Source organism: Arvicanthis niloticus, chromosome 13 (assembly GCF_011762505.2).
Source record: "Arvicanthis niloticus isolate mArvNil1 chromosome 13, mArvNil1.pat.X, whole genome shotgun sequence".
Classification (NCBI taxonomy): Eukaryota; Metazoa; Chordata; class Mammalia; order Rodentia; family Muridae; genus Arvicanthis; species Arvicanthis niloticus.
In genome coordinates this window covers 8,757,828-8,775,416 of record NC_047670.1, presented here as the reverse complement: position 1 = coordinate 8,775,416, position 17,589 = coordinate 8,757,828, and the positions used below count along the sequence as shown (strand labels likewise).

At 36.2% G+C, this 17,589-nt stretch overlaps 1 long non-coding RNA gene across 6 annotated transcripts in view; it reads left to right on the top strand.

Moving 5' to 3' along the window:
• LOC143434040 (uncharacterized) overlaps positions 1-17,589 on the top strand; it is a 100,481-nt gene that overhangs the window by 58,220 nt on the left and 24,672 nt on the right. Inside the window, exon 1 of one of the 6 annotated variants that reach the window (XR_013103203.1) lies at positions 11,818-11,900. The exons of the other annotated variants lie outside the window; for them this stretch is intronic. This is a non-coding gene — a long non-coding RNA (uncharacterized LOC143434040). Of the gene's footprint in view, positions 1-11,817; positions 11,901-17,589 lie in introns of those variants that run through there. 6 annotated transcript variants of the gene reach the window in all.

Here is a 17,589-nt window from a genome sequence, read left to right as displayed (position 1 = left end):
ATTTGGTGAGTGCCGGGAAGAAGTATTAAACTCCATATTTGTGGAGAATTTCTGAAAATAAGATCCACTGCCCACCAACTCTGCTTTGAAGACACTGTCTATTCTAGTATGCATCAGTTACTCTGGTAAACCACTGACTGATACCAACATGGGGAAGAAAGTGTTTATTTTGCTTACTGGTGACATTCTACTATTGATGGCAGCTGAGGCATGAACTCAAATCAGGAGCCACAAGCAGGAATTGAAGCAGAAACCATGGAGGAATAGTGCTTACTGTCTTGTTCCCCTGGATTTCTCAGCTACATTTTTAATAGAGCCCACATCCACTGAGCCAGGAATGGCATTGTTTTCAGTGGGTTGGGCCATTCTAAATCACTTAGCAACCGCGAAGATGTCCCACAGACATAACCACAAGTTCAACAGATGGAGCCAATCCTTCAATTGATATTTCTTCTTCTAATGTATGTCTAGGTCTGTGTCAAGTGGATAACACAAGCTAGCATATTGGTTACATTTAATACTAGTTAAACGGAAACAGACATAATAAAGATCCCTGATTGTGAGAGAGATTTCTGATATTCCTACATTCCGTCACCAGACACACCGTTAAGATTTTCTCAATGTTTTGGAAAGAAGAATTCTTATTCCAGTTGTCTGTTAAAACTGGTCACATAAGAGTCCATCACCATTTAGTGGAAAGGAGAAAGTTCTGAGAATGAACCAAAGCCATTCTTTTATGAGAATGAGTTTTTTTTTAATTTGGAAAGAATGATGTATATGTAAATATTCCCATTTAAGAACCCCTCAAAGGATGATTTCTCTTTTAAGGAAATTCTATCATTGCTCCACAGTAACAGAAGCAGAGATCTAAGTGATAAACAGCCCATACAACATATTGATCACAGTCATGAAAATGTCAGTCTCTTCATTGTTCCTGAGGCCATAGATTTTGTCTTGTTTCTGAGCCTCTTGAATGTTTTTCTCAATTTCATTTTTTCTAGTGTTATGTTCCCTTTAAAAATGTTTCTTGTAAACTAACTTATCCTTTTTTTTTATTTTTGCCAGTTTTTTTTCAGTCACCTCCTTTGTTTGTGGCAATGTTGAGTCAGAGTTGAACAGGCTCCATCATATCTGTGTCACTACGATCACCATAGTTATCCTCATTGCCCAGTGGGTGTCACATCTTGTAAAAGAAAAAGATGTTCATATACTAGAGAGATTCATTTCAATTGGCATTTATTTTATTTAAAACTGTATATGGCTAATGAAAAATTATATTTTATTCAACCACCAGAGGGAGCCTCCAAATCTATGGATTCCCCCCAAAAGAAATATGACTGAAGTGGTAACTTTATACGTTTTATGTTTCACAATTAAAAACCCAGGCCATTCCATTTCATGCTGTTGGGTTTTTCCAGGGTTTTCATACAGAAAGTGCCTAAGGTTTCTTGTTACACATGCCACATCTTTCTGGTTAACAGTTTTTACATAATAAACTATTTTTGTACGGTTTTGATTTTTTTGTAGTTTGAGTATTTCTAGTATTTCAGTTATATAACTAGTATTTCAGTTATATAAAGTTATTTAATTTTGATACCCATAAATCTCTTGCTTCAAGAGAATTTTTCCCATGCATCTTTCAGGTCCTAGCTCATATTTTTCAGTTATATTTTCAGTCTACAAATTGTTGTTCCTTATCCATATATTTGTTTCTGCAACCCCAAATTGAGGGCTTACCATGTCTCTTACATTCCAGTTATTTACTTTTATATATTGCTTGTCTGGACAGATCTTACTGTCAAATGTTTAAGAGGAGTCCTGGGGTTCTATAATTATGAGTCTTTTTCATAGTGGGTGATGTCAGCCTAATACATGTATGACAAATAGGGTCAACATGATATTTTCAGGTGGTTTCTTTCCATCATCTAAAATTTCATTTTCTTCCATAGAGAATCAGTGTTTCAAAACCATTCCACAAATGGTATGTGCACATGATATGAGGAAGGAAATTATCCAACTGTTTCCTGCAGACAGCGCTGGCTGTGTCCCATAATTGAGAGTGCTGGCCTTCCCAGAGTCACTCTTCATCAGTTGTCATGTCATTGTAGTTTCCAGGGTCTCTCTCAGACCCACCTCCATCCCTTCTCATATAGACTTATGCACACATCATGACACTGTCACCACAATAGTTAAGGTGGTAAATATATCCACTATCTCCAAGAATTTCCCATTGTCTCCTATCTCGTGTTAGAAGAACTCTTACTGTAATAGTCCAACTCTAGGAAGTGGCAGCTTTTGAAAGAATTCTGTTTATCGACTGCTATGTACTTCACTATTAGGTGTCCTGAAGGTTTCTTTTTTAACATAGTAATATCATCAATCTTGTTTTGTGGCTGTGAAAATTGTTGCACACAGAGGTTAAACAAATTATCCAAGGTTACAAAGCAGATGAGGGAGTTCTGGGAGCAGGTCCAACTCCAAACTGCAGGGTTGACATCTTGTCTTCCATTGTTTCCCACAGCTGCCAGCGCCCCCCCCCCCCCCGCACTAAGTAAAAGCCAGCTATTTTAACTTACGTTCCTGAGTTGAAGTCAATGGAGTTTCAGTCTAATTGCTAGGATGCTATCTCGGTTGAACAAAGAATTATGAATAATGAATAGAGGTGAAAGAGATCCATCCCAAGTCAATATTGACAAAATCATTCTTCTCTTTCTTTAACCTCTTACTCTCCTGAAACTGCTTATAAACGTGCAATACTTCCACAATGTTTTCATGAAGACACCACCTCACTATCAACATTTGAGACCAAGTATTCATTTGATATTTGCATATCTGCATAATAATTACACATAGCTCACTATATCGGTAAATAAAGGCTATTTTCAAATAAAGAAAAATATGATGTACATAAACTGGCTGAACTGGCTGCTTTGAATTTTTCTGTAGAAAGCACTGGTGTTCTCCAACACATCTGTATAATGGCTTACTTGATGTTAATCTTCTAAAAGAAAAATCAGTTCATTTACCTTCCAGCTTAGGAACCAGAGGAATCATAATATCCTGTCAGCCACAAGCAGAGTCAGTAGATCTACTTCATGGGCTTGGTCCCTGGGCCAGGTGTTTCTCTTTGTCATCACAGGCATCTGTAAGCATGCAAGTCAGGCCCTTCACTGTGTAGTCTCTCTGGGTCTCATCAGCACTGATGAGTTCCCTGTTACCTGAAGATAACTTTCAGACACAGCTGAAGGCTTAGTTTTGTGTAGATCTCTTTTGGAGGGGCCTCAGATTCATGCTCTGCTCTAATGCAGACATATGAATGCTGCCTCCACTGCCTACTATAGGGGGCAGCCCTCGACTAATAAAGAAACAGTCCTAAGGAAATACAATTAAAAGATCATTACAACTCTTAAAGGGTTTCTCCACAGAATGAATTTTCTGATATCGGAACAGGTTTGCCCAGTGAATAAAAGCTTTCCCACACCCCTTACATTCATATGACTTTACCCCAGCATGAATAGCTCCATCAAACAAAGGGGACTCATGCTTGGAGGACTTCTTCCCACATACCTTGCATTCAAAGGGTCTTCTCATTTCATGAACAATTTTATGGTTACTAATCTTGCTGCATAGAGAAAAAAGCATTTTCACAATTTTTATGTTCAAATTTGCACTGTGCCAGTTATAACATTATTGATAAAATTATGATTGGTCATTTGGGTAAAACTTATGGATGCCAGAGCTTCAAGTAATCTATGGGGAGAAGCTATTACTCCAAACATGGAAGTTTCCAGTCTAATCTTGGTTAAATATAAATAAAAATTGAAATCAACTTTAAATGGACAGCAATAACGTAATGTCTTGTGACTTGATTACCATATTGAAGTTCTGTGGTGTAACTGATGCTGTACTCAATATAAAACTCACCTTCTTTCCTTGACTTATGTCTTTTCATCATGTGACCTGTGTAATTGGGAATGGCTTCATTAAAGATGATACCAGGTTGAAAAAGAAAAACAAAAACAATGAAACAAAACAACAACAACAAAAACCAAAACCCAATACAACAACAAAGGGGCATTACAACAGGCTTTCAAATCTATCTCTAATAGTGCATTGCACCAGTATGGTTTATTTCACTTACTGAAAAATAAACAACTATTCTTTAACGCTGAGAATTTATGAGATCAGACAGTAATAAAGCTTGTGCTTACAACTGTTTTGTAGAAATCAACCTCTTGGTGTTTATGTTTTTATACTTTTTATTTTAAGTTTAGTAGCTATGAATATGTTTCACCCAAGTGTCCCAGATTTGCCACAATCTCACAAATACATAATGCATTCTGTAGAAAACATCTGTCCCAGAGGAGAAAGTGCTGCAAGCATTCATTTTGACTTGCCTTGGAGTTGGTGGTTTTCATCTTTTCCGATACATTTTTAACAGCCTGAAAAAAGAGCACAAAGCACAGTTACTCTTAATGAGCTGAGCCACATGCAGAATTGAGAACTTTCAAGGCTGCGAGGTGTATGAAGAAGCATTGCTCCTGGTGCCTGCTGATTATAGGCTTGCCTGTGCTCTCCCAGTTCCATTTTTAGCATAATAGAGCAACCTGTACCCTGGAACTCATCTGCTACAAGTTTATATTTAACTCCTCTACTTACCAAATTACATTAGATGTGCTCCTTAGTTTTTTACTTATTAAAAATAAAAATATAATTTGTAATGGGGGTAAATATGGTTAATATTTTTGGTTTTGTAGAATATTTAAAATAGCATGCAAAACATGATTTATTTAAACCAAACACATTTTGTGGCATATTTTCCCACTAAAGTTCAACATTTCCATAGTAATGATTGAGATTTCCCCTCACTAATCTAGAATTCTCCCTAAGAAGCCCATTTGTCCCATGCATTAATAAAGTAAGTCTAAGTTTTTCTCACCTGCTGAAAGGTGAACATGGAACTTAAGTTCTATGTGAAATGGGATGAGGCAGGACATGGAGAATATTTAGAAATAGCCCTTGACTTCAAATAATCACTAAAGAAATGTTTAGTGATAAGGAACTATATGAAAAATATTGATATAAGAAAAACAAACTATTTTGAAATTTAAGAGGCTAAATAAATTATTACATAAACAAAGCAATTTGTTTCTTTTATAAAGAGGGTCAAGTTTTAATCAGAAATTTTCAATCCAGAGTTTTGAAAATAACTTTATCCTTCTTAAATTTTATAGGCATTTCATGAGTTAGAATAAAGAACAGTATTTTAGGAATAAATTCACTAGGAAATCTTGTAGAAATGCTGCTAACCCTTACAGAATTGAATAAAAGACAAATCACATGCTTGGGTTTCTCTTGCGCATGCTAAAGTGCATGCCTAGTGGTAAGTAACTTATTTAGCATCTCAACATGGCGATAAACATAAGTCATTACAGCACTTGGAATGAGGACCCTGTGAGGACACCAGAAGGCTTACATAAGTAATGTAAACTCAGTGTCAAAACAGGCAAGTCAATTATTACTTAAAAAGAAGCCCACACTATGCAATATAGGCTAGAGACACTCTTAGTTATAAGCAATAGAGGTTTTTCTACCAGAAAACTTGAATGAGCTCAAAAATCCTCCCTTTGGGCCATGAAGATTGCTTACTGGGTAAAGATGCTTGTTGCCAAGCTTGACGAACTGAGTTCTATGCCCAGGAAGAAGGAAAGAAGCCACTTCTTCAAGTTGCCCTCTGACCTCCACATATGTAGAGTAGCATGTGATCCTACTCTCCCCCCCCAATGAATAAATGTAAAAAATAATTGTAAATATAAAACTTCAAAAATAACTCCCTTGTAGCATCAAAACATTTTAGACTAACAGGCAATTCTAGTTAATTGAGAATTATTTATGTTTTGCTAAAAATAAGTAAGTTTGAGATACTTTGGTGGATGATAGGACCAGTCTGAACTTAGGAATGTAGATCCTTGGGAACATAGAGGTTCACTGAATAGAATTAGAATATCTGGAAAATCTCTAGAGTATGCAACTGAGGGGATATGAGTGGCCATAACTGATGTAGTATGAAGCCAATAAACTCATGATGCATGGAGAGTTGAAAGCTATCTGCCATTGGTAGAAAGCACCATGTGAAGGCAGGATCTCCACAATCAGATGGAGATTGCTCTATTCCTGGACATTCCTGGAGTTGTAACATCTGAAAATCTAGGAGAACCGGTAAGGACAAGGTGCTGACCTATAGGGAAAGACATAGTCCCATGAAGTAAAATTCAGTCATATATAATAAATAGGCTACAAAACAATAATTTAACCAAGAGGGTTAGGCCATAGTATAAGAACAAGATCTAAAGATCCCCATTTTATGGTGAACATCAGTGTTGCAAACTACACTAAGGTCCAACCTGCAGGAGACAGCATTATTTTATAGCGTAATACTATAAGCATTGGTATCTTACATTTCTGACATTCTCAGGAAGGCTTTGTTTAACATCCTTCACTAAAGCAGATGGCCACAAAAGCCAGTGTAAGTCAGTGATTCCAAGCACAGACACACAGCCTGTACAGCATGGGCTTGTAAGAACAGCTTTAATGCTAAGGGCTGTTTGTTTAGTGATGTTGGCAAAGACTCTAGAGCCCAAGCCATGCAACTTTTCCTATGAAGATATTCAGAAATACAAATAAATTTGTAAGCCTATAGATGACTTATAGTATATGTTTTATTGTGAAAGACAAGTACACTTACTGTTTCCAAGAATACACACAATTCAATTGTTTGTCTCCTTTTTAAACACATTGTTTTAGTCTCTATTAGAAAATTAGAGAGTTGCAAGATTAGTCCTGGCTTAGTTAGTCAAGTCATGCAAAGAAGGGGCAAGATGGACCTGGCTCCTGACATGGAAGGCAATGTAGAGCCCTGCCTTCTATCTTCTGTGGCCTTGCTTTTTTTCATTAAGAATAATGTAGATGAAATGCAAGGAAGGCCCATGTTTTGTTTGTACAGATCTTGTTTGCACTGTATAAAGTTCTATCTACTACTTTCATTATTTACCTAGGGACTACTGTGTGTCTTACGTGATCCTTTTTTTCTAATAAATATAATTATTTGCTAGTTGAATAAGTGATTAATTAGAACATACATCACAACAAGGAGCAAACTATGGGGAAAGTCACATAAGAATAAAAGTCTTATTTGAATACTTGTTTTAGTTAATAAGTAGCTGAAATTTTTTCTTGTAAATATATAACATAATTTTAAACGGAACATACAGTATGTACTAAGGCTATAGTAGACCCAAGATTCTAGATTATTGCAGTCAGTCACTTATCTAGTATTTTTATGAGACAGGAATGGCTTGAAATATACTAGGTAGCCCAGAGTGGCCATGGCCTTCCAAACATATTATGTTTTTAAATACATAATTTTTAGTTATTCTTTGAGAATTCCATACATACATACAGTACATATCAATCATATTCACACCACACTGCCTACGGCCCTCCAACTCTACCTGATACACCTCCTTCTTCATGGTACCTTTTGTTTTAGATGAATTGAGTTCCCATATCCTCCTCCTAACTCATGTTCTTTTTTGTTTTGTATATATAACTCATGAGTCCAATTAATGATCACTATATACACAATTTACCAGAAATGATACCATGAAAGAAAACTGACTTTTCTTCCCTTAGCATCCATCAACTGTCAGTAATTCTTAGGTAGAGGTGGTAGCTCAGATCACCATCTTCTATCCATCTTGGAATTTTTACTAGATTGGTCTTGTGCAGGCAACAACAGATGCTCTGGTTTCATGAGTTCACCAGTCTTTTCAAGTCCAGAGGACACTATTTATCTCCAGCCCTCCCAACCCTCATGTGCTAAGAAGAAAGCTGGGGATCATGGCCAGAAGAAAGAAAGAAAGTAAAACTTTATTGTTCCCCAGTTTTTATAAAAGAAGTCAACAGATGTCAGTTTTGCACTGCTGTTGAATGCTTCAGATGAAGTTTACATTACAGTAAATTTGGAATGTGCCCATAGCTTCAATGCCTAATGACATTGGGCATATATGAGCTGGATACACCTAATGGACAGAAAAGCAGTTTATGGGTCCTCCCATTTACTTAAGATCTCCTGACAACCAACAGATTATGGGAAGGGGAGAGATACAGTTACATCTTTATGTATTCACTGGTGAGCACACAAAACATCAGCAGGTAGTTTCAAGATCAGAGTCAGATATCAAGACCTAGTTAAACTCTGTAAAACACATATCAAAATAAAGAGTAATAAATATGAAAAATGTGATTTACAAGGAAGAAACTGAGCTGAAGAGGTGGAAGGAAAACAAGAAAGTTTGGGGCCAGCAGAGTAACAAGAACTTATTTCACACATATCTGAAACTGTCAGTAAACAATATTTATTAATAAAAGAATGCTAATGTTTATGTAGTCAGTGTAGATATAAAGCATTGTATGACTTATAAATCACCATAGAAACCAAACAAATAAAATGTCCATACAGGGAACTAGAGATTGAAAGAAACAGTACAGAATAAACAGCATTAAACACTATGCTGTGCTGCTTAGATTGAATTTTTCACTTATATTCAGAAGCAGAAAGAAACCTAAGCTCACTGTAACACAAAAAATATTGAAAAACGGCACAGCTCTAAAGATTTAAATATTCATGAAACACAACAAAATAATGAAAAGGTAAAATATAAAAGATAAATTCAAATAATTTAGGAAAAAATGTTACTAATTGTTGAATATACAAGAGGATTTACATAGGCATTTGAAACAATGGATTGATGCTCTTTATTCTATTCAAACTATTGGAAGGAGGTTCACAGTTTAAGAGTAAGAAACCATCTTGAGTGTCATGCCAAATGTTCCTAAATTTACAGGGGCAGTCATTATAATTAGGAAAAAGTTTAAAGATACTTTCAGTGTATTTGGCATTAGTCTAACACCTCTCTAGATGTTTTAACTTTGTATAGTGAGCTTATGAATTTAAAGAATTCTGCTCTGCTGAGCATTGATGTGGCAGATACTGCTGATAAAATTACCCATGACCTGAGGTCAGTATTTCTATTTTGCTCAAGCTTTCAAGAATGGCATATATAGCTTGAACTTGCTAGCTTTTTTTGTCCTGGGAATACTTTTATTCCTGCCCATCCTGTTAAAGTTTGTCTTTAACAACATCAACATGTTGGCAGCCAAAGTACATGGCTTGAAACTGAAAATGGACCCCCCCACACACATAGAGTTATTAAATTAACAGTCTGGCAATCCAAGGATGGGTAAAATTCTCCACAGAGTCTTACCAACCTAAGGCAGAAATGCATTGCCTTTGATAATGCATATTCAATGACAGGTAAGGAAGGCATTCTTGTCAGAATGACCTAAGACAGGCTCAGTCTTGTTATGAACAAAAAAAGAGGGGGGGAGGGGGAGAAGCAAAGAGCTTTTTGGGCTGCTTGGCAAGAGAATCTGACATGGGCCAAGGATAAGAAAATGGGCTTCTTGACAAGAATATAACATTGGCCAAGAACAAGGAGATTGGTTTCAGGCAGCAATCTGACATTAGGCCAGAACAGTTTCAGGCAGGAATCTAAATCTTAGGCTAGAACAAGGAAGTAAGCTTCAGATATGAAAATGACTTTGGGCTAGGACAGAGAAGTAGGCTCAGATATTGTGGTCATTTTGATAAGCCCTTAGAAACAGTGATCACATGAGTGTTCACAGAACTTTGCTTATTGCCTTGCTTGTTCTTTGACTATTAGTGTCTATTTTCTTGCTTGTTCCTTGACTATTTGCATCTATTGTATTGCTAGTTCCTCAACCCAGAACTGATCTTAATACTTACATGTAATTAAAATGGCATAAAAGCAAAAAAGTAGGAGGGATGATGGGATAGGGGTTTCTAGGGAGGCAAAATGGGGAAAGGGAATGACATCTGAAATGTAAATAAATAAAATACCCAATTAAAAATAAAATAGAAAAAGAAGATTAAAAAAGAAAAAGATAAATTCATTAAAAATAAAAACCACCACATGTAGAGAAAAAGCAGGGCTTTTGTACACACTGAAATAGAATTCCAAAGCTGAGTTTATAATTGAAATAAAGAGGAAGCATTTACCCACAGCCATGACATACAGAAACAAGCTATAGCAGAAGCAGACAAACACAAGGTAGCTAATACATACAATGCAGAAATGGGTGGAAAAAGGGTAGGAAGAAACAAGGTCAGGTGACCAGTTAGAAATGTCACTACTTCCAATGTTTGAGGAGTAATTATTTATATAAAATAAATAAGATGTAGATAATGATAGGTTTACTTCTTGAGAATAAATTTTTTGACACCATTACTAGAAGGAATATAGAACAGGCTACATAAGAAATTTCAGTAAATTTTCCAGTTAGAGAAATCTGCAGGTCATAATTTATAATAATGTTTAATAAAGCAAAATTACAGAAGTATGTACACCTTTTTGTAAATTAAAATTCTCTAAGTATCTTTTATCAAAAATAAAGTTGGAGTTAAATTTTTGAGTTTCTCTTTTAGGCAATAATGAAGGCTATCCACTCTGAGTACCCACTACACAAAGTCTATTTCTATGGAAAAAAATACAATGGACCACTTAAAATGTCCTAACTGTAATATAAGGGCTTCATTGAGGGTTAAAAACAAAAGAACTAGAAAACTGATTGGGAAATAGAAATGAAATATATAGTTTTCTCTAGAAAATAATAAAAACAGAAAGTTTTTCCAGTAGACTAATCTTGGGCTCAGGCAAGGAGAAGGGAAGTATAAATGAATTTCCTGAGAACAGTAGAAATTTTAAAAAAATGCTAAAAAATTAAGGTAGAACTCACTGACGACATCAGAAAAAATGTCCTGTGGTTAAAGGTAAAAGACAAGGAAGCATGTGTTTGTTGGCTGGTATAAACAGTGAGCAAACAGATAACACAAACATTTCTGCTAATAAAGTGTAACCACATTGGTTTGGAGTTCAAATTACAATACTTGTGTTGATTTAGCAAGCAAAATATGACATACATAAAATTCTACAGTAAAATGAAACAGAAAGGAGACATTAAAAACAGCAGTATAAAATAACATGATAAATTCTGTAGGCAGAAAACCAGAAATTCTCTGAAGAAGGCTAGAAGAAAGCTAAATATCCAAAATATGTAAAGAACTCAAGAAGTTAGACACAAAACCCCAAATAACCCAGTTAAAAAGTGGGGTATAGAACTACACAGAGAATTCTCAACAAAGGAATCTCTAATGGCCAAAAGCCAAAAAAAAAAAAAAATGTCTAATGTCCATAGTAATCAGGGAGATGCAAACCAAAATGACTTTGAGATTCCACCTTATACCCACCAGAATGGCTAAGATAAAAAAAAAACAAAAAACAAAAAACAAAAAACAAAAAACAAAAAACAAAAAACAAAAAACAAAAAACAAAACAAAACAAAACAAAACACGCAAGGGACAACACACACTGGAGAGGCTTTGGAGCAAGGGGAACACTCCTCCATTGCTTGTGGGAGTGCAAACTTGTACAAACACTCTGGAAATAGATCTGGCTGTTTCTCAGAAAATTGGGGATACTTTTATCTCAAGACCCAGCTATACCACTCCTGGGAATATACTCAAAAGATGCTTCACCTTATCACAAGCACACTTGCTCAACCATGTTTATAGCAGCTTCATTTGTAATAGTCAAAAACTGGAAACAACTTAGATGACCCTCAACTGAAGAATGGATTAAGAAAGTGTGTTTCATGTACACAATAGAATAGTATTCAACTATTAAATTTTGCAGGCAAATGGATGAAACTAGAAAATATCATCCTGAGTGAGGTAATTCAGAGCCAAAAGGAAATGCATGGTATGTACTCACCTATAAGTGGTTATTAGCCATAAAGTATAAGATAACTATGCTATAATCCACAGACCACAATAAGCCAAATAACAAGAAAGGACCAAGCGAGCAGGGTTGAATCGCCCTCAGAAGGGGAAACAAAATAGATATCAGAGGTGAATGGAAGGAGACTGAGAGAGGGGATGTGGAGAGAAGAGGGGCGGGGCAGGGGGAGTCAGGTGTAGGAAGACCAGGGAAAATAAAAAGGTAATTTGTCATGGGAAGGTATCTTTAGGATGTGTCAGAGACCTGAAACAGAGGTGGGGGCAGGGTGTCTGTGGGGGACTCTCTAGCTAAGATTCCTAGCAGTGGGAGATATGATGCTGAAGTGTCCATTCTTGTAGCCAGGCAGGACTCTCGACGGAGGGCTAACAACAGTAACCTATACAGTGCTGGAGAGATGGAAGGAGCTGAAGGGGTTTGCAACCCCATAGGAAGAACAACAATATCAACAAGCCAGACCCCCAGAGCTCCCAGAGACTAAACCACCAACCAATGAGTACACATGGAGGGACTCATTGCTCCAGCCACATATGTAGCAGAGGATAGTTTTGTTGGGCATCAATGAGAGGATAGGAACTTGGTCCTGTGAAGGCTTGATGCCTCAGTGTACTGGAATTTGAGAGTGGGTGGGTTTGTGGGGGAGCACCCTTGTAGCAACAGGGGAAAGGGAGATGAGATAGGGTGCTTCCAGGGGAGGGAATGGGAAAGGGGATAACATTTGAAATGTAAATAAAGAAAATATCCAATCAAAATATCTTTAAATAGATAAATAAATAAATAAATAAATAAATAAAAGCAACAGTAACCTACCCACAAAACTCTCCACCCAAAATGTGTCCTGCCTCTAAGTTATGCAGGAACAAAGATAGAGCAGAGACTGAGGAAATGGCCAACAAATGACAGGCCCAACTTGAAACTCAACCCTTGCGCAAGGACCAGTCCCTGAAACTATAAATTATATTCTGTTATGCTTGCAGACAGGAGCCTAACATAACTGTCCTCCGAGAGGCTCCACCCAGCAACCAAAGGAAAGAGATGCTGAGACTCACTGCCAAATTTTAGCCATCAGTCAGTCTTATGGAAGAGTTAGGGAAAGGATTAAAGTACCAGAAGAGGAAATGAACTCCACAGGAAGACCAACAGAGTCAACTAACCTGGACTCTTGGAAGCTCCCAGAGACTGAACCACCAATCAAAGAGCTAGAGCAGGCTAGACTTAGGCTCCCTATACATATGTAGCAGATGTATAGCTTGATCTTCATGTGGGTTCACCAACAACTGGAGTTCGTGGCCTGTCCCTAAATCTGTTGACTACGTTCACCTAAGCAGGCAGCCTTGTTTGGTTTCAGTGTGGAGAGGATGCACCTAGTCCTGCAGTGACTTTATCTTCAGGGTGTGTGGGAAGAAGAGAATGATGTGATACACAGAGGTGGCTCCGCCTTCTCAGAGGAAAAGAGGAGTGGAAATGGGGGAGGATCTGCATGAGGAAAACTAGGAGGAGAGGGGCTGATATTGAGATGAAAAGTGAATAAATAAATAAATAAATAAATAAATTTACAGAAAAAGTTTATGGATATAAATTCACAATCAAAACTAAAGTCCACAAAGAGATTAATCATGGCAAATGAGAAAGATAGTGGTATAAATTATATCAGAGATTAGTATATTCAGTACAAATAATATCTGAAATTAAAGAAACATGCAACCAAAATGTATCAAATGTATGTGATCATGCTTCTCAAAGACAAAAATTAAGATTATGAAGCTTAAGATTTTTTCATAATTGATTAAAAGCATGGATCCTTGTCTCTGAGATTCATAAATTATTCTTAAAAAGATAAAAATGAAAATGAAATCAAAAGTTTAATACATCTTTGTTTTGCAACAGATTACCTAAAGGAAAGAGATATTTAAAAAGCCATAGAGAAATGAATTCACACACCAATAAAGTTGGTAGAATATGTTTATAGCAAGGAGTGAAAATTTATCTGATATTTTTACCACTCTTTATAAGTGAGGGTGAAAGATATGAGCCCAAATATCCCAAGTTCACGTAACAAACATGGGACAGACAAATACAATTGGAAATAATTGTTTTCCTATACTGAGTATGAAATGCAATTAAATAAAGGATAAAAGGTCTTTGTGTGTAAACACTCCAGTGAAGATAAGCAAGAAATGGATCATATTTATAATGTGCATATAAAGTGATGTCTATATTTTGAAATAAGCAAACTGCTGAGATATAAAATTCTATGCAGCCGAGGTATGAAGTGTGGAATGGAACTCAGAGACAAGAATTGAAAGCTCTCTTGTTGCAAAAGCAGTTAAAGAAAACAATTTTTAACTTGGCATTTTCATATTAAAACTGTTAGGGTAACCATGTATGGAAACATAGAAATTATATCAATAATTTTTAAAAGTATAGAATAAGAAAATAAAATGAGAAAAATGTACACAACCTCATGATTTGCCTTTAGACCTTTGTTAAAAGAAATGAAATCATAAATTAATACACATAGCAAGCAAAAAATAAAATGGCAGAAAGCTCCAACTGAATTGATAATCAGAGTGAATAGAATGTATAACAGTAGTAAATATAAATTTGTCATTTTCACAATTAAAAATAAGTCACATCATATTGAGAAAACATCAGCTATATGCAATATAAGGTCAACAAGTTATGGATAAAAAGGATGACAAAGAGAAATTTTCTGAACAGATGTTAACCAGAATAAACCTCATTAACACGATCTCATAAAAACTTAAAGCAAATAAGAATAAAAAAGACTATTACATAAAGACTAAGACACTCTTAAACAAATGACCAGACATCCTTTGGTTACTGCTGCATGTGCAGTTGGCAGTTTATGTGGCCTTGTTTATTTTCTCTTGTGTAGTTGGTCATCTTAGTGACTGAAGAAGTTATACTTTACTTCTAATATTAATCATATATATTAAAGCCTTATAAATATTTTGTCATGACCATTTTTGTTTGCCATTTTAAACATTTATATTATCCTTAAGGATTGGTGTAGTTTTTCTCTGAATGGAAGTGAGGACCACATTAGTCATGACATCATACTCCTGAGCTGGTTAGCACTCCTCCCATCTACAGTGGAGTATATTAAACAGTGAAACAGCACTCTTTTAAGTGTTTCCAAGACAGAGTGATTGCTGTGTTTGACACTATGGCTACAAAGATTTCAAAGCCTCTGAGGTAGTTGCTTCTTAATACAAGAAAGGGGTCAGATAGAAAATGAGTTCTCAAATCTTTAGACTTTGAAGAAACATTTGAAAATCCAGAAAATTTCTATGATAAATGTAAATCTACCAACCCCTTATATTTTTGAAGGTCTGTGGCAATGTCCCCCCAAGAGCAGAAAGAACATTTGTTTATATTGATTGCAGAAGGTAAATTCACAGTCTCACTATCTTGTGTGAATGGAAAAAATCCATTAGGAAGGGCTGGGACCCTGATGTTCAAAGTAGTAGTGTTTGGGGAGGTGCACACAATTGTTAATGAACTTCTGAAGCATGCAGCATCTATTGGAAGGTACAATTTGTCCTTCTTTCCGTGTCTGACGAGCCCAGGTTAGGGAAGGCTTCTTAGTAACATTTCCTGGTATAATTGCCTTATAAGATAGTCATAAGATTTACACCAAACATAATAATCATTGTCAATTTTCAGAATATTCTAGGAAGATTTATGTGAAATGACTAGAAAAGAATGAAATTCTATTCCAAAATGAACTTTTAAATGTGTAGGAACTTTTAGAGCAGAATACATTGATTCAGGTGAACCTATCAGAAGGGTTGAGTCTGATGTCTACTTTGGTAGAAAGAAATGAACCTAACGCACACATGAACACTTGTTTCCCTGTTGGTGGTTTTGCTTCTGAGGATATGGAATCTTTAGGAGGTGACTCCTGCTGGTGGAAGTATGCTTCTAGGTGCAATTATTGAATTATTTTTATTATTTAATTTTATGTGTATGGGCGTTTTGTCTGCCTGTATATTGGTGTATCATGTGTGTGTCTGGTGCCTGCAAAGGTTTGAAGAGGGTGTTAGATCCCCTGGAACAGGAATGTAAAATGGTAGTGCACTACCATGCCGGTGCCAGGAATCATCCTAGAGATGAGCAGCCAGTGTGTTTAACTGCTGAGCTATTTCTCCAGCACCTCACTAAAGGGTGAAGATGGTGAACATTGAGAATTCTGAGCTTGCAACTTCCTTACTTCTGCATTGGAGTCTGCAGAGGAAGGCATATGCTTTCAGCTTCACATTTGTCACTTGCTTCTGCACCTTCCCTGCCTCTGAAACCATATTCCTAAGTAAACACTTCTTTATTTTAGAACATAATTAAAAAGCAACCAATACAGACAGGTACCCATAGCCTAGAAATATTTAGATTCCAGCTACCAGCTGTCAATGGAAGAGGCCACCACTAATTGGGTCTTCCCAATTATATTCCAAGATAATATAATATTTATTTGCCAGAAACTAACTGGGAATATTTGATACTATGCTTATTGGGGTGGAAGCTTCAACTCATTGGGATTTTTATTTGGGTTAATTAATCTCATGTGCACAGTCAACTTACACATTATAAAAGAATTTCTTGATCTACATAACATTAAGATTTTCAAGCTGTGAGTCAGAACTGTAATTAAAATTCCCTGGGGCTGGAGAGATGAGTCAGATCTTAACAGAACATGCTCTCTCTTCCAGAGGACCAAGTTTGTTCCCAGTGCCCACATCAAGGACCTCATAGTTGCCTGAAATCTAGCTTTTCAGGTCACTGTGGGTACCCATACCCACAGACACATATTACTCCTCTTACCGCACATACAACACATCTTAATAAAAGAATAATATTCCTCATAATTATATATATATGTTTGTGTGTGTGCGTGCATGTGTGTGTGTGTGCGCGCGCGCACACACACACGCACGCGTGCGTGGGTGTATTTTGACTGTATGCATGTCTGTGAGCCACATGCAGGCATTATATAAAAGCCTGAAGAGCCAGTTGCCGTAAGACTGGAGTTACAGACAGTTGTGAATCACCATGTAGGTGTTAGGAAGTGACCTTCTTTCAAAGACCTTCTTTTTCAGTCAACTCATTCTTCTCTGATTTCTGGCTGCCACAACAACTCATTTCCCACCCCATGATGATTGGCTGCCCTTCAAATGCCAATCAATGCAGCCAGCTTATCAGGGAATTACAAAGGATATTTGATTAATAATTATAGTAACAGCATCTATTTAGTATGTCATATGTGAATATTCATGTATAACTCTTAATATACAGCAGAGACTTATGCTCGAAGTTTAAGAAGAAACTTACAAAGAGTTGGGCAACAAAAAAAATAATATACTTGAATCTTTAATTTTGGAATTGATAGAGTTGGGATTTAAACTAAAATATTTTAGTTCAGATTTTATTTTCTTAGAGGACTCTTTGCTCTTTGTAGATATATGTTAACAATAACTTACAAAGAACAATACAATGTTGGGACTCACCACAAATAACTAACATTGTCATATAGTAGATGTATATTTTTATCAAAGAGAGATGGTACAATTGTTTGAACAATGGTCATCATGGAAAATATTCTGTATATAAGAAGAATGCCATGAAAAATGTAACT